Source organism: Mustela lutreola, chromosome 7, assembly GCF_030435805.1.
Source record: "Mustela lutreola isolate mMusLut2 chromosome 7, mMusLut2.pri, whole genome shotgun sequence".
Classification (NCBI taxonomy): Eukaryota; Metazoa; Chordata; class Mammalia; order Carnivora; family Mustelidae; genus Mustela; species Mustela lutreola.
The window spans coordinates 20,903,754-20,927,970 of NC_081296.1; the positions used below are offsets into that span (position 1 = coordinate 20,903,754).

General features: G+C 39.3%; 1 long non-coding RNA gene across 2 annotated transcripts; it reads left to right on the top strand.

Annotated features, from left to right (window-relative positions):
• Nucleotides 1-12,004: 12,004 nt before the first annotated feature.
• On the top strand, nt 12,005-23,316 carry LOC131835201 (uncharacterized). Of its 2 annotated transcripts, XR_009355102.1 has the most exons (5): nt 12,005-12,220; nt 13,070-13,136; nt 18,329-18,391; nt 21,061-21,128; nt 22,205-23,316. It is a non-coding gene; the product is annotated as an uncharacterized LOC131835201 (long non-coding RNA). The 2 variants fall into 2 exon arrangements; XR_009355103.1 differs by lacking the exon at nt 21,061-21,128.
• Nucleotides 23,317-24,217: the final 901 nt, after the last annotated feature.

Below are 24,217 nucleotides of genomic sequence, written 5' to 3' on the forward strand. Positions count from 1 at the left end.
TCATTGATTAATTTCAGTAGATTTTTCTAACTTCATGGGAAGCATTAAAATAAAATGTTACCTTGTTTTGATTTTTGATTAGTTTCTTTTCAGGTTGCAGCAGACTTTAATGAATGGAAGGCAAATAAAAAGATGGGCAAGATTTTTTTTTTCCCCATAAATCTTCAGGCCTGACAAAATAGCTCTAGGAAAAAAGTTCTACTTTGTCATGACCCATCCTTCTGTTGCCTCGTACACTAACAAAAGTTCACACACTTTCTTTGATTTGTTCTTTTGAGCAAATCTGAAGTGAGATATTATTTAGAAGAGGAAACTAATGAGAAGATATTTGCCAGCGAAAATCCTTCGCAGGGCATGGAAACCCCACCCACAAGCAAGACTCTTGCTGATCAGGAGCCCTTAGGGAAGAAGGGACAAGGACTTTGAGCCTCTCTGCAGAGGGATCTTAACAGCTACCAGACCCAGCCCATTGTGTGGGTGGTTCAGTGGTAGAATTCTCGTCTGCCAGACCCAGCCCATTGAACACAGTTGGTTGGACTATCACATCAGAGTCAATAACAGAACTGGGAACCTGTTTTTCAAGCTGATTATTACACACATAACACTCATTAATAAATTCTCCCATTTTTCCAGAATGTATTTTCACATGGACATTGATTTCATCTGTCAAAGGTTGGATTATCTCCATTTTCCAGTTGAAGTATTTGAACTGACACAAGCTGAAAATGACGGGACATGGGATTCATACCCAGGTTTGTTTGACCTCAAAACCTTTCATCTTTCATCTTTCCTGTATAGTTCCTGTTGAAACAGTCTTTGTGCTGGCAGTAGGGGGAGGTGCTGGGTGAGCGGAAGAGAGAGAGATGCAATACAGCTGAAGGTGTGCGTGAGAGTGGAATTGCACTGAGAGATCAAGAGTATAGAATGTGGTTTTTAGCATATATATTGTGGCATCCAAAAGGTTTCTCGAATGGTGCCTGGGAAAATGAGAATTTCTGAGCTGTGTTTTAGGTAGCTGTGTGTAGAACTGCTTAGAGAAGTGAGGGCCTGTGGATTCAATTAAGAGATTAGTCTGAACAGTAGAGCAATCATGCAGATCCAACCCGAGTCATCTTGATGGAAAGAAAAAGCTCATGACAAATGAAAACAAGTTACCAAGGTGTTACTGATGGGAATCAATGACAAAGTAAATATTGGGGCTAAGAGATATGTAAGGAACAAAGAGGACCTCTGAGACGACATATCCGTGAAATAGAGGTGAAAATATTACAAGATAAGAAAACCAAGAGGCTTCAGCAGAGAGGTCATATTGCTATTTGGGATGAAGATTGAACACTTTAAAAAATTACAACTAAGAACTAACCTAGAGATCAATGAGCTCTACAATCCTTTGATATGATCTTGGTCATTTTCTATAATGATGCTGATTGCAGGGGGGCAGGGGATATAACCACAGTCATTAGAATAAAACCCAACTATGGTCAAGAATAGCTCCAGGCTCATGGTGGGATTAAGCAAGAAAGGGACGCTTCATACTTAACAGTTGGATATAGTCATGGGAAATGGCCAATACTTGGGAAAGAACATAGAGAAGCAAATCCTTGGGGATATAAAATAGGATCAATGGAATTCCTTGGTACTACATTTTTAAAACCCCAAGAGGAAAATGAGATAGACAGATGGTTCTTTAAAGCTTAGGATAAACTTTCTTTTTTCATCTAAGAAAGAAAAACTACACTTGCCCTTAATTTACCCTCAATAAATCCATAAATAGAATGTTGCATGCCTTTTACTTAAGGAACATGGTAATTTTTAAATTTTCATTTCTTCATTTATCATCCTAATACAACTAACACATCAATTCATCTGACATTGTTTCCTAACGGATCTGAATAAAAAGTATAAGAAAAGACCTTGGTGAATCAAGTTTTTTCTCAATGATAATGAACAGTGTTTGCTTGATAATTCTGTATGCTTGTATATGTATTTGTTTTAAGCAGAAACATAATGGCTTTGCAGTCAGTAAATATGATATATGTAGAAGCTTCCTTGTACAGATTGGGGTGACTGACAGCATCAGAATGTGGAGCATTTCAAAAACATTAATTCTTGAAGTTGGTGTGGAGTTAAAAAAAAAATCTCTCTCTTGGTTTTATCAAGCCTACAGAATCTAACTCAATAAGAAACTCATAAAACAAATAAAACTTGAAAACAAGGACTGTATCTTCCTAGAGTAAGCAAAGCACTGCATGAATACTGCTTATACCTCAAAAGTGCTGGTAGGTTCTATTTCTGTACATTTGCATTCATAGATGACTAAATTCACACTGCATTTGTTCAACGTATGACCATTTTTATGGTCATGTTTATGCATAGATGCTGTTCTTTGAAGAGTATCTGTACAGCTAGTGGACAATCCAGTCACTCCTTCTCATGGAATTTGTGATTTTCAGACACTTACTAGTTTATTCAAATTCATATACTCCGTAAAAAGACTAACTCAACAAATATTTATTGGGCACACGTTTTGCGAAGCACATCAGACAAATTAATCTCTTTAGAAGACTTACCTGGTTGTTTGACCAAACTCACTGGAGGGATTTGTAAAAATGGTTAAACTAATTATGTGTGTAGAAACAGCAACATAATCAATATCTGAAAAGACCTAGATGTTTAATGTCAGTGGACATAATGATCTGGGAGTTTTATCCAGATGATCAAACAAGTTTCGGATTATTTGTTGTCCTGAAGGCAACTGATGTAATGTGTCAATAAATCAGCTATAGAGTAGTGACCTGGAAAGAAGATGTTTGTTCTTGAATACACGCCATTGGTGACTGGGCAGGCACGCATTGGTTCCCTGCTTTGATGTGTCCTCCAACCATTTGTACAACAAACTCTAATAAGGATATGCTGCCGTACGACAGGTGAAAGCCACCTTTTGTATGTAATAAGTATCCCCTACACAGAAGATTTCTATTATATAATAAAATATGCATGATACATAATACATATTCTTTATGTGAGATTATAATCACTGCCAGATTCATATTGCTTCCATGTTTCCACAGTTCCTTTCTAGTATAATTAATTACATCACTTATTCAAATATTTATTGGCACATACTACATTGCAGACATTGTATTAGAGCTGGGGATAGGGAGATATGAAAAACAGGAGAGAAAATGATATTTAAACAAATATCTAACCAAAATGGTGTCCACTATCCTGGGGGTGCACCACAAACATGGCAGAAATCCAGGGGAGAGAACTGACAGTGCCATGGAGGGCCAGGATGCATTTATGCTCTTAGGGTCCTTGTAAAACCTACACTTTATGAACACTGAGTTCATGAAAGGATGGTAGAAGGCGCAAGATGGTGAAGATACTCGTCCTAGATATTCCGCAGGATAGTTAGTGACAAAAATAAATGAGCACATAGGTCCAAAAACCCAAGCATATAGACATCTGGTTCAGTGTTATTTATCTAAGCCACACAGATCCAAAATGACTTAGAGTATTTATTGCCATATCTATCTGACAGTACATTTAACCGAAGTCTACTATGCCTTAACCCAAAGTTCTTTGAGATCTGTCTTTCCATATTTATCTCCAGTGCTTTGCATGGTACCAGGTATAAAATATATGCTCAATAAATGTTTGTTGAATAAATAAATAAATGGATGGACTGAGTAATGTAGGCACCAAGCAAGGCTATGGGAAGGTAGGTTGATAGAAAGATAAATAAATATAGATAGAGATATATAGATACAGATCAGAAATACCTCTTAGTATCTCCCAAATTATTCCAGAAAACCAGTTCTAAAGTTGATGCAAGTAGAGGTGTTGTGATATTTTATTTTATCACCTTCACTTAAGATTCCAATCTACTGGCCAGTTTTAACCTTGTTGCCAACCACATTGCCCAACTGAAAACTTAGAAGCGCCTCTTTCATCACTTAGAAATTAAACTCCAGATTATCAAGAATCCAGGTAAGTCTTGGCACCAAAACTCTTTGACAGAAGAAAGGCTAAAGCTAACGCAAAAAGCTAAAACAGTGGGTGAAAGGGTAATTGTCTATGTGGTTATAATTATTATAAAGAAAAAAATACTGAGATTGACTCATGTTTTGCACTTTTTAATCACAATGTTTTGGGGTAGCCAACACATACTTTTAATATTATTCAATTAAGACATTATTACATTAAACACATGCACAAGTCTCACATATTGTTAATATTATTTTAAAGGACTCACAATATCAGGTCTTAATTTGCTTCTAATTAATATATTTGAAGGAGAAGAGACACAAATTCATTTAACTAAGCACAGCAAAGAAAAATAAACTCTTGTGGGAATCTTGTGTCTTCCCCAAGTAATCCTGCAGATTGGAAAGTACATTCACGTGAACAAATGCATCAAATTTTTCAGATTTTGTGGAATTGGCAAATGTACCCAACTTCAATCAAAAGTTTGATAGGTAGGCCTGTTAAATTTTTCCTTTTGTAATAATCTTAAAAACAATTAGCTGCTAAAGAGAGCATTACTTGTCCTCAGTCTTTGCACATACACACCATCAACAACATCTTTTCTTTCCTTAGGGAAGGAAAAAAAAAAAAAAAACTCCCAATATTTTCCTTACCCCTTACTCCAAAGACGAAAAAAAAAATGTTTAAATCTTCCAGATAGAATTTCTTCAGCTCATTTCAAGAATTCCACCTTCTCAACACCCTTGCATTTAACTTAATGTTTTTCAGATTTCCAAACTCTATTACCACAATGCTAAACAAATAACTATAGTTCTGGGGTCAGAGAAAGGGGCGTAGTGGGTGAAAGGTGAATGACTTGAAAGAGCCGGGTTACAGCTTTAAGAAAGAGGTTTAACGGGTTTGAGACCTTTTGCCTGCTGGCAACAGTCAGTTCTTTCTTATTTTGGCTCTACACCACTAAGGTGTTAACTTTTTAGCTGCTGGGGATTTGAGCTTTATTACGTTTTCTCCTTCCATTTACTTATTAAGTTAGAGGAAACATTACTTCATGGGCAAAACAATATTTCAGATTTTATGAATTAGCTTGCCTTCGGGAGAAACCAAGTTAAATTTGTAGCCTAAATTTGTTCTCATATTTATAACCAAATTAATTCTGTAAACACAATTCTTAAGAAACACATTGAACCATTCAGGTTCAACAGATGTTCCTCATCCTTATAAAAGACTCTAATGTGATGCTTTCTATGTCTGTGTACTCAGAAGGAGAAGAGAAGTAACCAGACAGACTCTGCAGATCGACAGCGCATATGAAACGTTCTGCCCTCATTTGTAAGTCTTTCTTTTCCTCTTATTTGCCACGAGATTTCAGCAAAGAGGAGAGAGAAAACGTTGTTGAATCTGTTTCGAATGACCAGATGTTCTGCATAGGACTTTGAATGAAAACTACCTAGCTGGTCAATTATGACAAAGCTCCAGTCCATATACGGAAATGCAGAGCCGACAGGTTCCTGCAGAGACAAGAATACGGGAATTGGGGGACGATGAATTCAGTCACACATTCATTTCCCTCTCCATTCATTCTGCAACTACTAAGTGAGGCTACCAAATGTGTAAGACACAGTGTCAGCTACAAAATTTGACATCCAACAATGAAAGAGCCCTTGGAGCCTGAAGGAAAATAAGAAGAAGGTTTATTTCAGCTGGTTGAGTGGAAATGGACCCTAAAGTTCAAAGAAAGTTGACTCTTTTAAGTTGTGCAAAACTGAGCCATAGAAAGTATTGTATGAACAGTCTCCGGGTTAAGAAGGATGCAGGAAGGAACTGCCTGGGCTCAACTGTGGCCTCGGTGTGTGCATATGGGTTTGGACACAGATGTCTATAAACTGTGCTAACTTCTACTTGGGTTAGACTAAGGGCAGCCAGTGGCCACTCCCCAGCCTAGGATAATTCTTCGAGCCATGGCTCAGTTACGCAACGAAGTCATTTCCACCCACTGGACGCATTTTCATAATCCAGTGTAATAGTGGGAAAAGTTTCTCTCCACCCTCGTGTTGAAATTTTCCCGTGAGTAATCCTAGCGATACAGAACGAGGAGGGTGGAGTCTGTTTTGTCCAACCAGGTGTTATCTCTAGTGTATTCAAGACTTTTCGAGAACTTTCTGAGTTAGACTTCACAAATCCTTTCCTAGCCTGTCTTCTTGTTTGACACAAATAGGTTTACATCTGTGTTTTTCTCCTTTAATAAGTCCCATTTAGGTATATGAGCTTGATCCTTGAATCTCAGCATGTATTAATGAGAAGAGTTCAATATTTTTAATTGAATATGCCCCAGAGGATGTAAACCACAACTTTCTAAGTCTCTTGACCACCTATGATAATTTTGGAATCAAGCCAGCCTTTTAAGTATTCAACAATGGAGCATGGGCCATGACTTTCAAACTGAATCAAGCCAAGAGATAGGTCTATATTCTCAAAGTTATTCTGGAACTTACCAGTCCCTAGAGGATTCACACTCAACAAGTGCTTAGCTGACATTTGCACACTATTATTAAAGCCAAAACATGTGTCAATAATGTTGGTGAAGCACTTTTCAGATAGGCCAACTCGGGATCAGGCCACAAATCAACAGAAGAAGAAAGCGTGCAGGTTTTCCAGAGGTATCTCCTCAGAATTTCCTGGGGCTTGCCTAACAGAGGAACTTCCCACAGTCCACATTGGCAGTTATTCCCCAAGAGCCCAGGGCTTTAAGCTTCACTACTAAAAGAGAAGAAAGAACTCACTACGTTTACCAAAAGTCCCTGTTTACTGTGAATAACGTTCCTGGAAAAGGCATTGCAGTGCAAAATGATATAAAAGGGATCTGATTTTTCCATTGTGGCAATGTGTCTGTCGAAGGGTCTGTTGGTTGATGACTTACAGAAATGACAGAAAACACCACATTTCATTAAATGTATAACATATTTCAGTATTTTAAGGCATAAAGCTTTCCAGTGTGTGAGCGGCACCTTCAAACTGGGAGCTTAATGGTGAGTTCATTGATTTTTATCAAACTGTATTTCTTTAAGAAAGTTCCTAAGAAAGATAAGGGAAATATATGGAATTTTAACAAAACATTCAAGGGGTGCGTGGGTGGCTCAGTTGGTTAGGCATCAGCCTTCAGCTCAGGTCATGATCCCAGGGTCCTGGGATTGAATTCTTCATTGGACTTCTTGCTTGGTGGGGAGCCTGCTTCTCCCTCTGCCTCTCCCTCTACCCCAACTTGTACACTCGCTCTCACTCTTGCTCTCTCTGTCTCTCATTCTCTTTAACAAATAAATAAGTAAAATAATTTTTAAAAAATGCTAAAGCTACTAGTGGACAAAACAAAACAAAAGATCAAGAAAATCCTTTGCAAATATAGAGATAGCTAAGAGGTAACTTAACTTCTGCTTTGTCCCCAGTGTACTTCGTAAGGAGTGAAAGTTCAGAAGAGAAAGAATCCCATAAACATCTCCCATAAATTTTAATGAGATCAGAAATTTTAAAAAAAGAAAGAAAGAAAAAAGAGCAGTAAAATCACCTTTTTTACAAGTCTGGTTGAAAAACCAGTATTTATCAAAATTCTTTGAGTTAGATCTTTTTCCATTAAAGGAATAGAATCACAAATTCTAACTCATACAGAGAGTGAACACTCAAAAAATGACAAAAATACTATGATTTTAAATCATTAAATTAAAAATACTCTGCCTTTCAGGTTTGAACCACGTGTGCACATACCTGTGCACGTGCCTTCCCTCCTCATGTGGCTACTTCTTTTCTAGTAATTTGAGAAGAAGCAAACATTTCTCTATGAACGCAGCTCAGCTTCTAAATCCAGAAGACCCAATCTGGGGGCGACATTGGGATGGTCTTCTACCCATTTAAAAAGATAAAATCCAGGTAATTCTGATAGAAGTATCGAAGAGACTGCTTTCTTCTTTCTCCTGGACCAACAGCTCATCAACATTTGTCTACCTTCACTGAAGGCATGTGTGGACATCTGACCACAAGACTATCAAATGAAGGAACATCAGCAGAGTGATGTGAACCTCGGCCAGGTCTGACGGAGAAAAGGTTCTCTGAGACAATCCTCATGTTCCTTTCCCATTCTGCAGCAACCACAGTAGCCACATACTGAAGAAGTGAGAGCCACAAGATGGAAGGAACTGGGGCCTCTGCCTTACTTCTGGGAGGACACCATCTTGAAGATATACCCCCATGGAATAAATGTGTTTGAGAAATACCATAGATTGTATGAAGCCACTGCATGTGGGAGAACTATTTATAGCAGCCATCATCACCTTAACTAAGAGAGTTACCCCACTATCCTCCTCACTTTTCCCACTTTGATACCACCCAAGAACTTGAGCCCCAGGGGCATCTGGATCTGAATAGCTCTAGACTCCCCAGGTTCGCCAGGGTTATAAGCATAGTCACTCACCTTGATGACTGATACGCAACACACCGCACCAAAGGAAACTTTTCTTAAGTCCTTGCTCTGTTCCAGCCACTTTCACGGTCCTCCCAGGATCCTCATGAATATCATTTTAAGATGAGTATAACAAGTGAAGAAAGGTAAAGGGTTGTGCTCTGCAAATCTCTAGGAGGCACAATTCACACAGATTCACATATCAATAATGCTCAGTGTGCAACCTACACAAACCCAATGTAAATTGGTAAGTAGTATCAAGAGAAGATGGCTTTCTCCCTCATGATATCTTTTCAATTTTTGGTTCCTGACAATCTTTCTCTGCTTTTTATTTCCTGGAATCTCTCCCTCCTTGGGACGTTTCAATCCCTTTAATGAGCTTTGAGGCACAATCCTCTTTCGACCATGGAGACTGTTTATCACTGGGTTGCTCGATCAGCTCTTCCATGCCACTTTAAAAGCCTGTAATTCTCTGGGAAATGGGATTTCCCAGTTTTCCAGCCATAAAAATTATTTTCTGTTTCTCTAAAGCAAAGATATCATTAGGGGGTTTATTAATAACTCTGATATAACCTAATAATGATCTGTTAAAGGCAGCAGAGCTTGCAGAACAGCACAATGAAGTTTTTAAAGGCAAACTTATCTCTATTAAATTACCAGGAAAATGAAACACAAACCGAGGCATGATTTCTGTTACGTCACCTCACGTTCTAAGGCCACCAACTTTCCAAGTGTCCTGGGCAGACTTGGCCCCTTACTAAATTTCTGGAAATTCTCCCATTGGTCCGAATTATACTCAGGGCATTATGGCCATGTCCCATTTGCAAGGAATTGAGAGATGAGGGGAGGAAAATCTATCCACAAAGGAAAAATAAATAAAATCTCTCAGGTTAGCATTCTGTTCTAGGCCCTGCACAAACAAGCATTTTATAGATTCCAACATAAGTTGAAAGGTTCTAATGATTTTTTTTTTTTTAATTGCAATGATTAGGAAGGTATAGTTAAGCAGAACCCCACTAAGGGAGAGTAGGAGCCATAAAAGTCTCAAAAAGAGCCATCAGACTGGGCCTCCTGCAGCTGGGAAGCATCAGGGAGAAGCCGTTCCCATTGAGATGCTCTAACACCACACACAGCTGTGGGAGATTGCAAAAGTGACAGGTTTCTCGACAGCACTCTGGAAAATGTATAGCCTGTCCTCGGAGATCACTAGAAAGAACCGGATGGATCACCAAGGCTTCCATTAGGTGCAGAAGTACTCCATGTTTAATCATAAAGGGAGGAAAAAGGAAATGCATGAGAAGGATTAAGTTTTATTTGAAGAGAATAAACCAGGCTTTACATCAAATTCTTCTTTCTGTGTTTCTAAGCAAGGGAGATTCTGAAATGTTTCTTTTTCCTCTGTTTTGCTCACCACTTGACTAAGTTGCTGACATTTATTGAACACTTACTAAGCACCAGACACTGCACTGGGCCTTTGGTAGTCGATAGTTGTTGGAATATCAGTCAAACAAACAATATGTATTGAGAACCTACGGTAGGGAAGGTAGATAAAAGCTAAGTGCTAAAAAGGAATCCAATACAACTCCCTTTTCAGTTCCCCCAAAACTTTTGGGCATAACTGGGGAAATAAGATGTGTGAGCAAATACATAGAAAAAAAATACAAATTAATATGTTATGGAGTGATAGTGATAGCAGGGACAGAGGATGGCATCTGGGAGGATGGGCCAGCCAGCGCAGAGAACCTTCTGCATTTGAGAACTCGGGAACAGAAGTGAGTCAGTTGGACTGAGCATCTAGTTGGGAAAGCATCCTACCACTGGAGAGCTGAAAGGGATTGTTGAGGGTCAGAACAGAGGGGAAAGGCCAGTGCTTATCACTAGGATGCCCATTTTCACTTATATTTATCTATGTAAACAAAACCCAGACCACAAATTCCAACTTTTCATGTTTTTCCCATTTTCTTTCTCTCTCTCTCTCTCTCTCTCTCACACACACACACACACACACAATTTACCAGACCACTATATATATATATACACATACATACACATATATATATGTACAACTTTTCAGTGACATGTTGATTAATTTTGACCCCCCCAAGAAAGAAAATCAGGATTGTTTTGTTTTCTACATCAACTATGTATAAAGTTATAACTAAATTTTTTAAAAGATATTTAACTAAATATTTATTTGACAGAGAGAGAGATCACAAGTAGAAAGAGAGGCAGGCAGAGAGAGAGGAGGAAGCAGGCTCCCCTCCGAGCAGAGAGCCCGATGTGGGGCTCGATCCCAGGATCCTGGGATCATGACCTGAGCTGGAGGCAGAGGCTTAACCCACTGAGGCACCCAGGCGCCCCTATAACTACAATGTTTTAAAGATTTTATCTATTTATGTATTTACTTATTTTTAATTTACTTGAGAGAGAGAGAGAAAGAGAAAGACCCTGAGAGCATAAGCAGAGGGAGCAGCAGAAGGAAAAGGAGCAGCAGACTCCCGGCTGAGCGGGGAGCCCCATGTGGGGCTCCATCTGGGGACCCTGGGATCATGACCCGAGAGTAAGGCAAATGTTTATCCGACTTAGGTCCCTTATGCACCCGAAAATATAGCCAATGTTATTGTCCATTCCCCCCAACCCACCTACCTTTTAGGTAAATAAACTCAAGTGCTTATCTGGAAATTTTGAATTAAAACAAATTTATATCTAGTTGTTGTTGTTGTTGTTGTTGTTGTTGTTGTTGTTGGAAATGCCCACATGAACATTGGAAACGCCCAGATCACCATTTACTTGGTGAGCCAGCTTGGCATGTATGGTTTTTCTGTAGTTTGCTGTTGCTTTTCTGTTCCGTTCCGATTTCCCTTAGAGGCGTCTGGATGCTGGCGTGGGATTGCAGTTTCTGACCTCACTGTCCCTATACTCCTTGCAGAGGTGTGAAACCCCATCAATGTGTTGCTTGTTATGTGCCAGAATTTTTCGTGTGTGGAATGAAAGGGTAAAACTCTTACCTTGAAGGGTAATTATGACAGTTTTCCTGGAAGAAAATATCCCAAACGGCACACCTCCAGGAATAAATACACATCATACTTTCGTGAAATTTGCACACAATACAGGTCAGGTGGTTCATGAAGTCATAAACTCTACCAGGTCTGAAGTAGGGATCCTGGTCTTGTTCCCTCAGCCTGGGCAGCGTGAAGAGAGTCCAGGAGGTTTATTTTTCCAGAAACCTCCCTTCTCCTCCGGCAAGGCCGGTTCATAGCCAGCTCTTTGTAAACAAACATATAACCTTTGCAAAGGTAATTTAAGGCCGTGCCTTAAAGAAGATGGTACGTGCACGGGGAGGGAGAGAGAAAATAAAAACTCGCATGAATAAAGCCGAAGGCTGCAGGCTAAGGCGGTTAAGTCCCAAGCTGTTTTTCCTTCACTTTTCCTCACCACCGAAATAAAAACAATTATTGCCATGATGCTCTAAAATTAGAACACATTTGTCGTGTTTAAAGGCAGCCACAACTAAGCTGGAGCTCGGCCATAAAAACCGAGGCAAAGCAAACAGTTGTGCCCCCGGGCCTGCCCTCTGCAACGCGGCACCAGCCTGGGACGAGAGCATCAGGCCTGGAGACTGGGGGGAAGCCCGGGGGGTCCCGGGCCGGAAAGACATCGTAAAAGGGATTTAAGAAATCCCATTGGATGGTTTCCGAGGGCCGGGGCGCTGCGGATCGCATCACCGACACAAGCAAACGTCCCTGTGTGGGAAGTGGCTGCGTGGCGGCGGCTACCAGAAAGGTAAGCTTTTTTGTTCCATATGGCCCACATTCCTGAAATGTGCCGGTGTGTTCCAGAAAACTGGGCGTTGTTAAACAAGTGTACTCCTCACACTGGTCTACAACTGCACAGAGAAAGATTTGCCTAAGTGATCAATTATTAATGACCCAAAGCCTCTACATCCCTTTGGCAAAGAGGAAAAAAGTTAAAATTTGTGACTCCGGTTCGATTATCAAAGGCAATTGGCCATATGAGGCTTTTATTCAGAAAATGCGAGTGTGGCCGCCTCCCCCTGCCCAGATTTTCTTCAACTTATTTAGACATGTCTGCCAAAAAAGGTTTGGCCGGTCCCCTTAATTACGGAGATAATTGCCTTAATTCTCTCCTCACTTTGCTAATGTAGCTCTGGCTTTGAATCTTATGCTTTATCCATTAGATCATTGTAATTGGAGAAAAAGAAAAAAACTAGGTTATGACCCAATGAATCCGAGCCTAGCCTTTTTTAACAATATCGGAAAGAGTGAAATGAATATATACAAATATATATGTAATGAATATGTACAGTTATGTAAAATTTATATAAAAGATATAATAACATATATTTTACATCTATATTCAATCATATACTGAAGTTAAAACACCCTTGGGAGAGAGAAATAGGCTCACATTTGCAGGCAGAAATTTTGAAATTGCTTAAAGAAGGAAATCAGTTTCCTGTTATGTAAATATTTCATCGCACTTACAAATAACTTAGTGTTCCACTATGGATCTGCCTTTTCACAAAAAAAGAAAAAAAGAAAAGCTAAGACTGAGGGATGTATGGGGTACAAGAACAGAGAGCTCAGATTCTGCCTTCGCTGTTCTACGCAGGTCCTCGAGGACTGGCCCTCCGTGGCAGTGAATGCTCACTCCCTCTCCTGCCTTCCACCGCCACAAGGTGAAGGGCGAGTTCCAGCCGGAGATCCAAGAGACAAGGGTTGTCAGCCCACCAACCTCTTGTTTGCAGGATAAAGGCACAAACTGCTGGTTTTCCGTGCGGACCCCATGGCAATTCTGGGAGAAGAACCAGCTTTCGTTTTAATGCTATTGTAAAATGTCTAGAGATGCTTAGCTATAAGGCACTATAAAAGTTTAAGATATTATTGTTAAAAGGACAGAGCAAAGCTATTCGTGGCAAGGGTTCAGCTGAGTGCAGAGAGATGGGGGCTTAAAAAAGTGAGAGAGAGAGAGAAGTGGTGTGAGAGAATCCAGGAGGGTTTTGTTGTTTCTGTTCATGTTGTTTTGATTTTCATTTTCAAGCCTTTATGTCAACAGATTTATAAGAGATAGAAGAGACAGTTATTTGAGGTGCCACGGATAGGGCTCTCCCATCAGCTGGGCTTTGTTCGAGAAAGGTTGTAGTTCAGCTGAACCAAAGAGCATAAAAATACACATTCAGAACAATCAAAGAAAGCAATTTATTAACCAGTCAGGAGAACATCTTTTTCTTATTTCTGGCCCTTAAGTCTTTCAAACTTTGCCTGACTCCATGGAAATACTGTTTGGGGGATTTTTCTTTTACTACCTTTTTCCCCCCAGATACCACATCCATTTTTTTCTGGGTAATAGATTCAGATTCAAAAGCCTCTGGTAATGAGCAGCTGTGTTTGAATTTTCAGTATCATTCCCTCAACAAATGCTTACTGCATATATTCTATCTGGAGATACTGGACTGTCTCCTGAGGATAAAATACTGAGTTAAAGTGAGATGTGCCTGCCCTCATGAAGTCCAAATCAAGCCAACAAAGCACCCATTCATTGCATCAACACACAGGAAAATATAAAAATCTAACTGACGCAGGTGCTGTGAAGAGTACGAGGGGCTATAAGCTCTGAAATCAGACATACAGTCCAGCCAAGGAAAGATTTCTCAAGAAATAGTATAAGTATTACTTACCAAAAACTCACTATAAACTATTATTCAGAGCTATTAGATGTAATTTTTTGCTTCAACCCTATGGGAGACAGAGATTATCTATGATTATTCCTGCTCTAGAGATGAGAAACCAAGACAGAGACTATCAAGTCAAGATCTGAACTTGGAAAGGGCTAAGCCAAGATAGGCAAAGTTATGCTGTGCACCCAAGCATCCCCCGAAGGTGAAAGGGTATTTCTTTGAATAGGAATCATTGGTGGCAGGTCCAGGCCATTCCACAAGGGCAATTGTCCTCCGCCAGTTGCAAAACATGGTCTGTTTTCAAGAATATGCGAGTGGGGGTACCTGGGTGGCTCAGTTGGTTAAAGCCTCTGCCTTCGGCTCAGGTCATAATCCCAGGATCCTGGGATCAGGTCCCGCATCAGGCTCTCTGCTCAGCAGGCAGCCTGCTTCCTCCTCTCTCTCTGCCTGCCTCTCTGCCTACTTGTGATCTCTGTATGTCAAATAAATAAATAAAATCTTAAAAAAAAAAAAAGAAAAGAATATGCAAGTGTGGGGAAAATCTCAGGATTGAAGAAGTATAGTAGTATATTTACTGAGTCCTTACTTGAGACAGATGTGGACTCAATATGCACCTATTAACTCATTTAAACTTCATAACAAGCCAAGGTAGGTGTTAGTTATATGCCCAATTCATAAAGGGGAACAAAGAATTTAACACCTTGTCCAAAACACAGATCTTGGCACAAAACTGTGATCTGCACCCTGATACTTCCCAGCTGTCAGGCATTATAATACACGGTTGAAGAGAGAAAACTTTAGAAGCCATTTACTGGAAGCAAAGCAAAACCCAAGTCTACTGAGGGGTTTTCGTCTACCCTAATTGGGAAAAAAAAAAAAAAAAAAAAACTGGGGATTTTGTTCAATGCTTTTTTCACTTGCTCTACATAGACTCAATCCAAATCCGTGTTTATTTGTAATTGTCACCTACATTTCAGGTCTAGATTGGAAACATTCCCCAAAGGGAGAGATTGAGCTGGTAAAATATGGTTAATTTTTCTCAGTGGGAATTGTTGCAATGATGATACAGAATTAGAGAAGGAGAAATACCTTCTCATTGCTGTCAAGAAGATGACCTTGGTCTAAACTCCAAGAGCACACTGCCCAGTAGTTGATCTTCAGAAAGGGAGGAACAGAGCGTGCCCAGATGTGGATCTTCCGTGAATTTCTCCTGTTGCGGAATAACGTATATTTGACTCCACTGTGTCCAGCCTCTAGCAAGCCATCCCTTTTCCGGACATCTATCCTTCTGTCTGGGTCAAGTGTAAAGGTACTAAGGAGGTTATGCAGATCCAGGACACACTCCTAAGAGTTTTGGACAGCTTCTGCCCCTTCACAATTCCAGTCTACCATTCCCGTTACTATGAAATGAATACTTACATCCTTCAGTTAATCTGTGCTCCTCTGATTAGATCCTGATGACTGGATGATACTAGCCAGCAAGAAGAGCCTCGCTAAACATGAAAAAACAGTTTTCCTACTTTTATTTCAGACCCCACTGAACCTGATGCATTCAATCTCAAACCAAAGTTGAGACTTGTGAGGTTAAATTCCATTTCTTTTCAGCCCAAATCTGACATCCTTTTACAGATAAAAATAAGGTTTTAAAGACAGTTTTAAAGAACAGTCATGGGAGTTTTTTTGGACACCAAAAATGTTTTATTAAAAAAAAAAAAAAAAGCTCAATGAGTTCAGTTTAAATGAATCAGAAACATATGGGTCAAATTTTCCTTAATATACACTTGGGCTTAAAAATTAAGGGAAAAGTACTAGGAAAAAAAATTCTCTCTAGTTGTGCTGAAATAAGAACATTTGGAAAGAACTTGCTCACATTTGACAAGTTTAAAGTAGAGCAAATTTCACCCATCTCTCGGTGAAAAATGCCTGGGGACCCCCTGTCATCATCAGGGAAAGGGTAGAGCATCACCATTGGAGGATGCTGGAGAAATAAATGCATGTGGCTTTTTTTTTTTTTTCTCTCTCTCTCTCTCCCAGAACTTGAACTCTTGTGTGTACATGCAATTATTTCATTCTGGTGAAAAAGGATGGAGATGTACTCTAAAAACATTCTGACTTGGCTTCTCATGGAGTATTAAAAGCATACCATACAGGCGCAGACTCAAAGTTTGGAGGTTTAACCCCAGGGAGAGAAAATTATGGTTCTCTCCATTTATCCATGAACTCTGCAGCTGGTTAACGCTGCTCTCTGTTAGTAATTACACTGAACAGAGGAGGGACTTTTTAATTTTTTTTTTATTTTGACCTGCAGTTAAACAAAATTTGCTTGTTTTATTTTTGGTTAAAAAATGATGAGCCAGCACCAACCCCAGTTTCACCCCAGAGCTGTTGATTTTCCCCCCTCCTTCGTAATTTGTTTCAGACTATGAGCGCAGAGTCTGATTTTAGTGGGAAACGTTCGCTGCCAAGACCTTCGGGGGTTTTATCTGCAATTTATTTTGTTAACTACAAGTTTTAGATTGTTGTGGAGTTTTGTTCTTCTTTCCTTTCAAACTTTGCAACAGGAGAGTTCATCTGCTGCTGTTAGGAAACACACGTAAAGCAAAAGAAAGGGAAGGATGGTTGAAAGTAAGCCAGAAGTGTCACCGAAGGACTCAAACCCATGGTAGTTATAAAGAGGGATAATAAAATAATACAAATGAATTCACTGTCTTAAGGATTTAGAGCATAGTCCACACTCCACTCCCACTTTCCCCTTGTAATTCAAATTTAACACTAATAAACGAGAGGAACTAAAGATAATTGGGTAGAATCAAGCATTACATATCAGGCATTTCACTAGCTGACCCAGCTAAGCAACCGAAACTCAATGCATCTTAACTTATGCGTTCAGAACAAAAAACAATGGTTCATGAGGTGGAAAGAATGCTCTACAACACCCCATTGCCCTGGCTGGTATTTATAAAATTTTGGCAAAATTTCATAACAAATTTTAAAATAATGTGAAAGTGGCCTGTTTCCGGTTTTGACCCTGCACCATGCCTCTCGCGAGGATATTGTGGTCGGGGCAAGAGGCCAAGATTTTTGCCTGGCAATGGCAGTGGAACAGACAGGCTCTAAGAATCCTCACGTTTCTACAGTGCTCCCTTATTTTATGTTTCCAGGGGAACTTCCATATACAACCTTCCGGTCTGTCTTCACCCCAGGCTTGATAGACCAAACTGCTTTGATTTTCTTGGTGATGAAACCGAATTAAGAGAGGTGACAGACATACTTAGTAAGGATGACTGTTGAAATTGAACCCCACTTTTCTGTCCCTTACAACCAAAGAAGTTTCCATTGGGATTCAAGCGTGGAGTAACCTACTGCAACCCCTTTCTCACCCTCTTTCCCCCTCTTCTCTATAGGGCTCCTGTTGTCCCTCCCCCACGATTCCATGGGATTCTGTGTCTTCCCAAGAGTACCGCTAGAATAATGGCAGACCTGACTGGATATGCCACAGCAGACAATTAATCTGAGGCTGACCCACCATTCCATGGACATGTAAAGCTCCAAATTCGCTGATCAATATTTTCTGAAAAAACGGAAACAAACTATCTCATTTAAAGGCCACGGTGAAAAATTCAGGCTAATGACACATTTAGCTGCTGTCACTAAAATTTCCGAAGTAAGCTAGCCAACCTATAAAATATAGCCGTATATATACATTCATTCATGATGTAATTTATTGGTAAAAATGTATGCTTTGCCCACTCTTTGAATGGCAATGCATCTGAAGGAAACACAGCTTTCCTAGAAAGAATAAAGGCTTTGAAGCAAGAAAGGCCTGGGTTGGTATCTGTTTCTACCATTGAATAGTTGTCTGACTTTCAGCCTGGTGTTTCACTCACTGAAACTTAGTGTCCTCTATAAAGCTGCTCATTGAATCTCAGACGATTCTTATGAGGATTGAATTAATCACACATGCAATACATACATAAAATGTTAGTCTCTTTGTCAAATGCTGTTCCAAATATTTTAACTCACTGATGCTTCAGGACCTCATTCTCCAGCTTTGGTTTTCCAGATGTAGTTCTGGTCTGTAGCTGTATCTGTGCATCTGTCTCATGACCAAATTAATTATGGACTAATTTGCATGAAGTGAAATGGCACAGCATGGGGTAATGCTGTGACATGATTTGTTTGTCTTCCTACAGGAGACCTGCCCACCCACTGGTGGATCATGATGAGGATGCAGGAGAGTATATAGTATATAAATAGTAAGTATATAGTATATAGATAGATATAGTATATATAGTATATAGTATATATATAGTATATACTATATCTATAGATATCTATAGATAGAGAGAGTATATATAGAATATATATATATATATACTATAAATAGTATATTTAAATTCTTTAAATATACTATTTCTGGGACGCCTGGGTAGCTCAGTCGGTTGGGCATCCTACTCTTGATTTCAGCTCAGATCATGATCTCAGGGTCCTGCATTAAGCTCCGTGCTTAGCAGGGTGTGTGCTTGGGATTCTCTCTTGCCTCTCCCTTGCCCCTTCCCTTAAAATAAATAAATCTTTAAAAAATATATATCTATATATACAGATATATACACAAATGTATACATACTATATACATATATACATGTATATATGTGTGTGTGTGTATGTGTATATATATATATACACATACACACTATTTCATTTAATTCTTTCAACACCCTAGAATGGAGAATTAAGCAATTATATAATTACACAGCAAATAGATCAACTATTTATATAACCAAACTCAGTAATTAGGACTGAAAACATTATTAACTGAGTTTGTAAATGAATCCTTCAGGTATTTATCTTAACTCCCGGCTTCTTTCTCTTCCCTGTAAATTATCAGCCTAGGATAATTTATTCGGTTACCTTAATTGGCATTACAGCCCAACCAGATAATTTAGATCTAAATTATTCACATTATCTTTCAAATTATCCCAACATTCAAAGGACATTCCCACTTCTCCTTGCCTTTATGCGTGGGGTTTTATCTGCAGCAGGGTAACCTGCCTACTGTAAAAGTGGGAGCATGTGCTTTGTCTGGACTCTCCCATCTTGGGGTTGGAAGAAGGTAAAACAGAGTTTTCTAGTTTTAAAAACTAGATCAGTGGCCTTGGTGACTGATATGCAACATCAGATATTCTGGGGCTTTGAACCAAAGGGACTTCTGGGGGTTTAGATGTAGGATTATTTCAGGATCCTAAAAAACTGAAAACTTGAGTGAACTGTGTTTTGTAGTTGCCCTGAAAAGTGGGGGGAGATGTGTGCACATATGAGGATGAAGGGGCATTCTCCTACAAAATAAGGAGAATCATCTATTTTGGATGACTTTAAATAGTTTCTTTCAAAGCTAAATGTCATAATACAATTATAGAAGAGAAAAAACAAAGTAGATCTAAAATTGTTAAAATTGAAATAACTCCCTATAGACTCATCATTGTCATGTAATATTCCCCCACCAAATTCTTTAATTATCTGTTCAGATGTTTTTTATTCTCGATATATACTGCATTTAATATAAAAGTAATACGTACATGGATATTAATACTCCTTTGAACCAAAAAGCAGGTGGCAGAATATCAAAATACATTCATAAATGCAATGGGGATTTGATATATAGGGTATCCTTCAAGAATTGAGTAGAGCTATAACCGAAGCTGCAAAGACACAACAACAAACATATGTCATATGCAAAATAAAAGTGTGATTTCCTACAATCGATATTAGAAAGCACTATTCGATTTTAGAATCACAGCAGCTTGGGACTTTGGACAACATTTTGCCGTTTCACAGTTGTGGTTATGAGTATTTCCAGGTCAGACCTATTTTCTAGATTCAAATGATGGTCTCCGTCATTTGAGGAGAGGCTCCAGGATCCACTTAACTTGAGATAGAAGGTGATTTCTTCTAGAAGCATGCAAACTTAGGAGGTTTCCCCCAAGCATACCAGGTGCATGACACAAAGTGGTAGGAATTGGGCCAACAATTTAATATAGAATTGCTACGTTTTCTCCTCTTCTCCTAACTGTATTTTTCTTACAACACTAAACCACCGAAGGTTGGGGATAAAGGAATTCCAGACCTACCCATTTTAACTTGTTGTAAATTGGATCAGTTCAGCCAAATTTTCTTATATATGAGAACAGATGGTATGATATTTTATCATAAAATGACTTTTCCTTAGCTTTACAGTAAAAAAAAAAAATTAAAAATCCAACCCCAAATGACAGTATATTTTTCACAGACCTGTGGCCTGTTATAATCTGAGCTTATTTCAGCTCCCTGACCTAATTTGTGGTTGAGTATGACTTCTTTTGTGTCTGCAGATGTACAAAATGAAAAAGTTCTTTTACAAATGGAAATACCCTTTTCTGCTTACACAATATATGTGTGTTTAAGAAGAGGGAAAAATAGTTTACTCACATTCGTAAGCAAGGTTCCAATTGTTCAGATAATGGACTTGCTACTTTACTTGTTGGCATACTGTTCTTTCATTTCAAAATTAATTATGGAACATACTCAAATGTGTACACTCTGCCTGTGTGTACACAAAATGGACATTTGAAGAAATCACTTGAATATTTCAGGCAGAAAAATACTTTATTTAAAACATATAATTGATTAAGGGAAAATGGAGAATTTTGTTTGAATTATTAAGAGAAATGTGTGCTGTTAATTTCATTTTTGTGTGGGTAGAGTCATCGTTTAAATAATTCATGTTTCCTTGTGACCAAGTTTTCTTCCTTTGCTCAGATGTACTTTACAGATGATTATAGAACCTGAACCTACAACATGTTACCATGAAAAATAAAGGCACACTCAGTGAATTTCATAATATCCTGATATTTTTATTCTTTCCTTTATGCGGTATGTTTTCTCTCAGCCTTTATCAGGTTCTGTGCCACCACACTGACGGAATTTAAAGAAATTCAAGATTTGGGGGTTGGCTCTGTATGTATGCATGTTTCTTGTTTTCCATCTGAGAAATGGAGAATTTAGTGTTTCTCTCTCTCTCTCTCTCTCTTTCTCTCTCTCTCTCTCTCTTTTTTTTTTTTTGTTGTTGTTGTTGTTGTTTTTGTTTTTTTTAACATCTAGCTTCCTTAGAAGGGACTGGAAGCTGTTACTACATGAGAGTTTGAACTTAGGGCTGAGAAAGTGAAGTCAAATACAGACATTCACCTAGCATGAATTCCTTTACAACTCCTGCTAATTGGCAATTTTAGGTGGTCTTGGTAGAGAGACTAATAATTGAATGGGAGAGAAGTCACAATTCCCAAAGTGGACCTGCCTGTCCCTGAGCAGCGCCATCATAACAAGAATGCATTGGGTTGTTTAGCTAATTTCCCCTGTATACCTCCTGCTGAGGCGAAGAGGGGATTTGAGCTTTGCTCTTGGGGTGCTGTCTGTCACCAGCACCAAATTTAGTCCCACGAAACCAAAGGAAACTATGTCAGGCCCATCTTGAAGCACCTCTTTGATTCACAGCCGATTCACAATGTTGCATGAAGGGTTTGCAATAAAGAGTAATATGTTGGGGAAATTAAATCATGAGTTGGAGCTGTTAATTACACACACGTTGGTTTAAAGCTGAAGCAAATGCTTCTATCTGCCCTTTGTTGCACATTTTGCATGCCTGCCTGTTCCTCTACTGCTCTATTCGGTCTGTTTCTCTCTGATCTACCGCCCCCACCACTTCCACTACCCAATCCCAAGCGCTAACACAAATGCAAAATGTAAATTGTGGCCTAGATTGTTACTACAACAGAGTGTGGAGAGAGATTCCAGGTTCTGTTATAGCCTAGATGTGCTGGGGACCAACACTGCTTCCTTCTGTGTTGACAAACTCTTCTCTTAACCATCACTTTCCTCTTCGGTTTCTGATCCAGATTTGTTCTTTGGCCAATCATGTACATTTCCCATGCTAATTTGCATGCGTTTTTCTTGGCGCGGAAGACGATGCCTCTACGCGCGAGACCTCCAACCAACTTATTTACGTCAAAATCTCCTTCTTCTTCTTCCCATTACAGTGTGAAGGATAATTTAGCCAACATCCACCCCAACCCCCAGCAATGAGCATCCCATCTGACTGTGTCATCCCCAAACTGTTAAGGTAGGATCGACCATAATTACATACTAAACGCACGCCCATCCCTGCCTTCAGAGAGCTCTCTATCAAAGAAGTGGTTGAGTTCTTGGGAACTCAAAAAAGAGAGAAGAGCCTGGGCCAAGGCACAGCTGGGTGAGCCCAGGTGCACGGAGGGTGAGGAGGAGGTCGCTGTGGTGAATGACTGTGCAGGATAAGGGGTGGCAGAAGCCGGGCGAAAAAGGAAGATTATGTTCCAATTACGATAACTCTTAGGCTCTAAGAATTTGGATTTTATCCAGTAAGCAGCAGGAAGGAATCAATGGACATTTTTGTCAAGAGATATTACCCGTTCATTTTTTTAGAAGGGGGAAAAAAAAAAAAAAGTTCTGGGGGAAGAGAGGAAAGCTGTTGCACACACCAGAACAAGAGATGATGTGACCTAGTTTAAGGCAGTAGGAGTGTGTGAATGGAAAGGAGAGGCCTGATTTCGGTTAACATTTCTGAGGCAAAGGGATGGTGGTACTTAGCATTCTATTGATAAGGTGGAGGGTAGAGAAGGGTTTAAAGGAGATGGGTAACGGCTTCCGCAACCAAAAGAGGACAGGAAGAACAGTTGTTGCCAAAGAGCATCCAAATTTTATTTTCATTGCAATGAATCTGAAATACTTAAGGATCCTCCAAGACAAGATGCCTGTAGATAGTTGAAAACTGGCTTGATAAAGTGGAGTCAGGGCTGAAGAAAAGATATTTGGGGACAATTAAGAGTCACTGGGTGGGGAGGGGCATCTGGGTGGCTCAGCCAGTTAAGTGTCTGCCTCTCAGGGTCCTGGGATCCATCCTGCATTGAGCTCCCCGCTCAGCAAGGAGTCTGCTTCTCCCCCTGCCTCTCCCTGGAACTCATGCTCTCTCTGACTCTCAAATAAATAAATAAAATCTTAAAAAAAAAAAAAAAAAGAGTTTGGACTCACCTACAGACAGTGCAGGATGAACAGAGCTGGGATGGGGAGAAGGGACACCCTTTATTGAATCAGATAAGAAACTAATTAAAAAGAAAATCAGGGCAAGATGGTTGCTATAAAATCCAAAAACTGAACTTGCCGCTGAGGGACAGGAGTTCTGACTCCATAGCTCACCAGCAAGGAAAGCAGTACCTCTTCTGACAGTATTTTCCTCCCCAAAAGCTGCTACAGCCCAAAACAGGCTTTGGAAGTCTGTATTTCAAAGTTCCCGCTTTAATTGGGAGAGTGGCTGCTTTTTAAATAAGCAAAATAAAAATGGGGATTTTTTCCAGTTCATACATGTTATTCAGTCCTTGAGAATGTGCTCAGCCATGAATTGAAGGAAAAATGTTCTCAGCTTAAATAAGAAATAGAATTATCTTGGTTTTGTGTTTCATTTAACAAACACGAACCTGATCTACGTTGTTGGGATCTTTTTTTTTTCTTCCTGATATGTATTTCTTCTTTTATTTATTTGTTCTTAGCTTTGGAATTCTGGTGACTATTTACTGTGACTGATGAACATGAAATGAGAAAATCATTGCTTAGGCCGGTACTGAGAAATACGGTATCTACCTATGGTAGATACTTCTGTTCTGAAACTAATGGTTTATTTATTTAGCTGTTCATTTTAGGAACATGAAAAGCATGTTTTAAAAACCCCCAAATTAGCCTTGGGAACAGATGAATAAATATGAAAACAATTTATCCCTTTAACAGCCTCATAAAATATGTTTTCATTATACTAACTGACCCTGATAAATTCAATAGCCATCAGTTAAGTCTATCCATCATCCTTGAGAAGTATATCCAAATGTTTGCTCATTTTCTGATCCTCAATGAGCCTTGGTCACAGGATGATTATTAATTGTGACATCTCATGTGTAATGCTTCTTGGCTTTCATTTTTAGAAAGAAAGGCAAGGTAGATCTTTCCACTTCAAAAAAGGAAAAAGC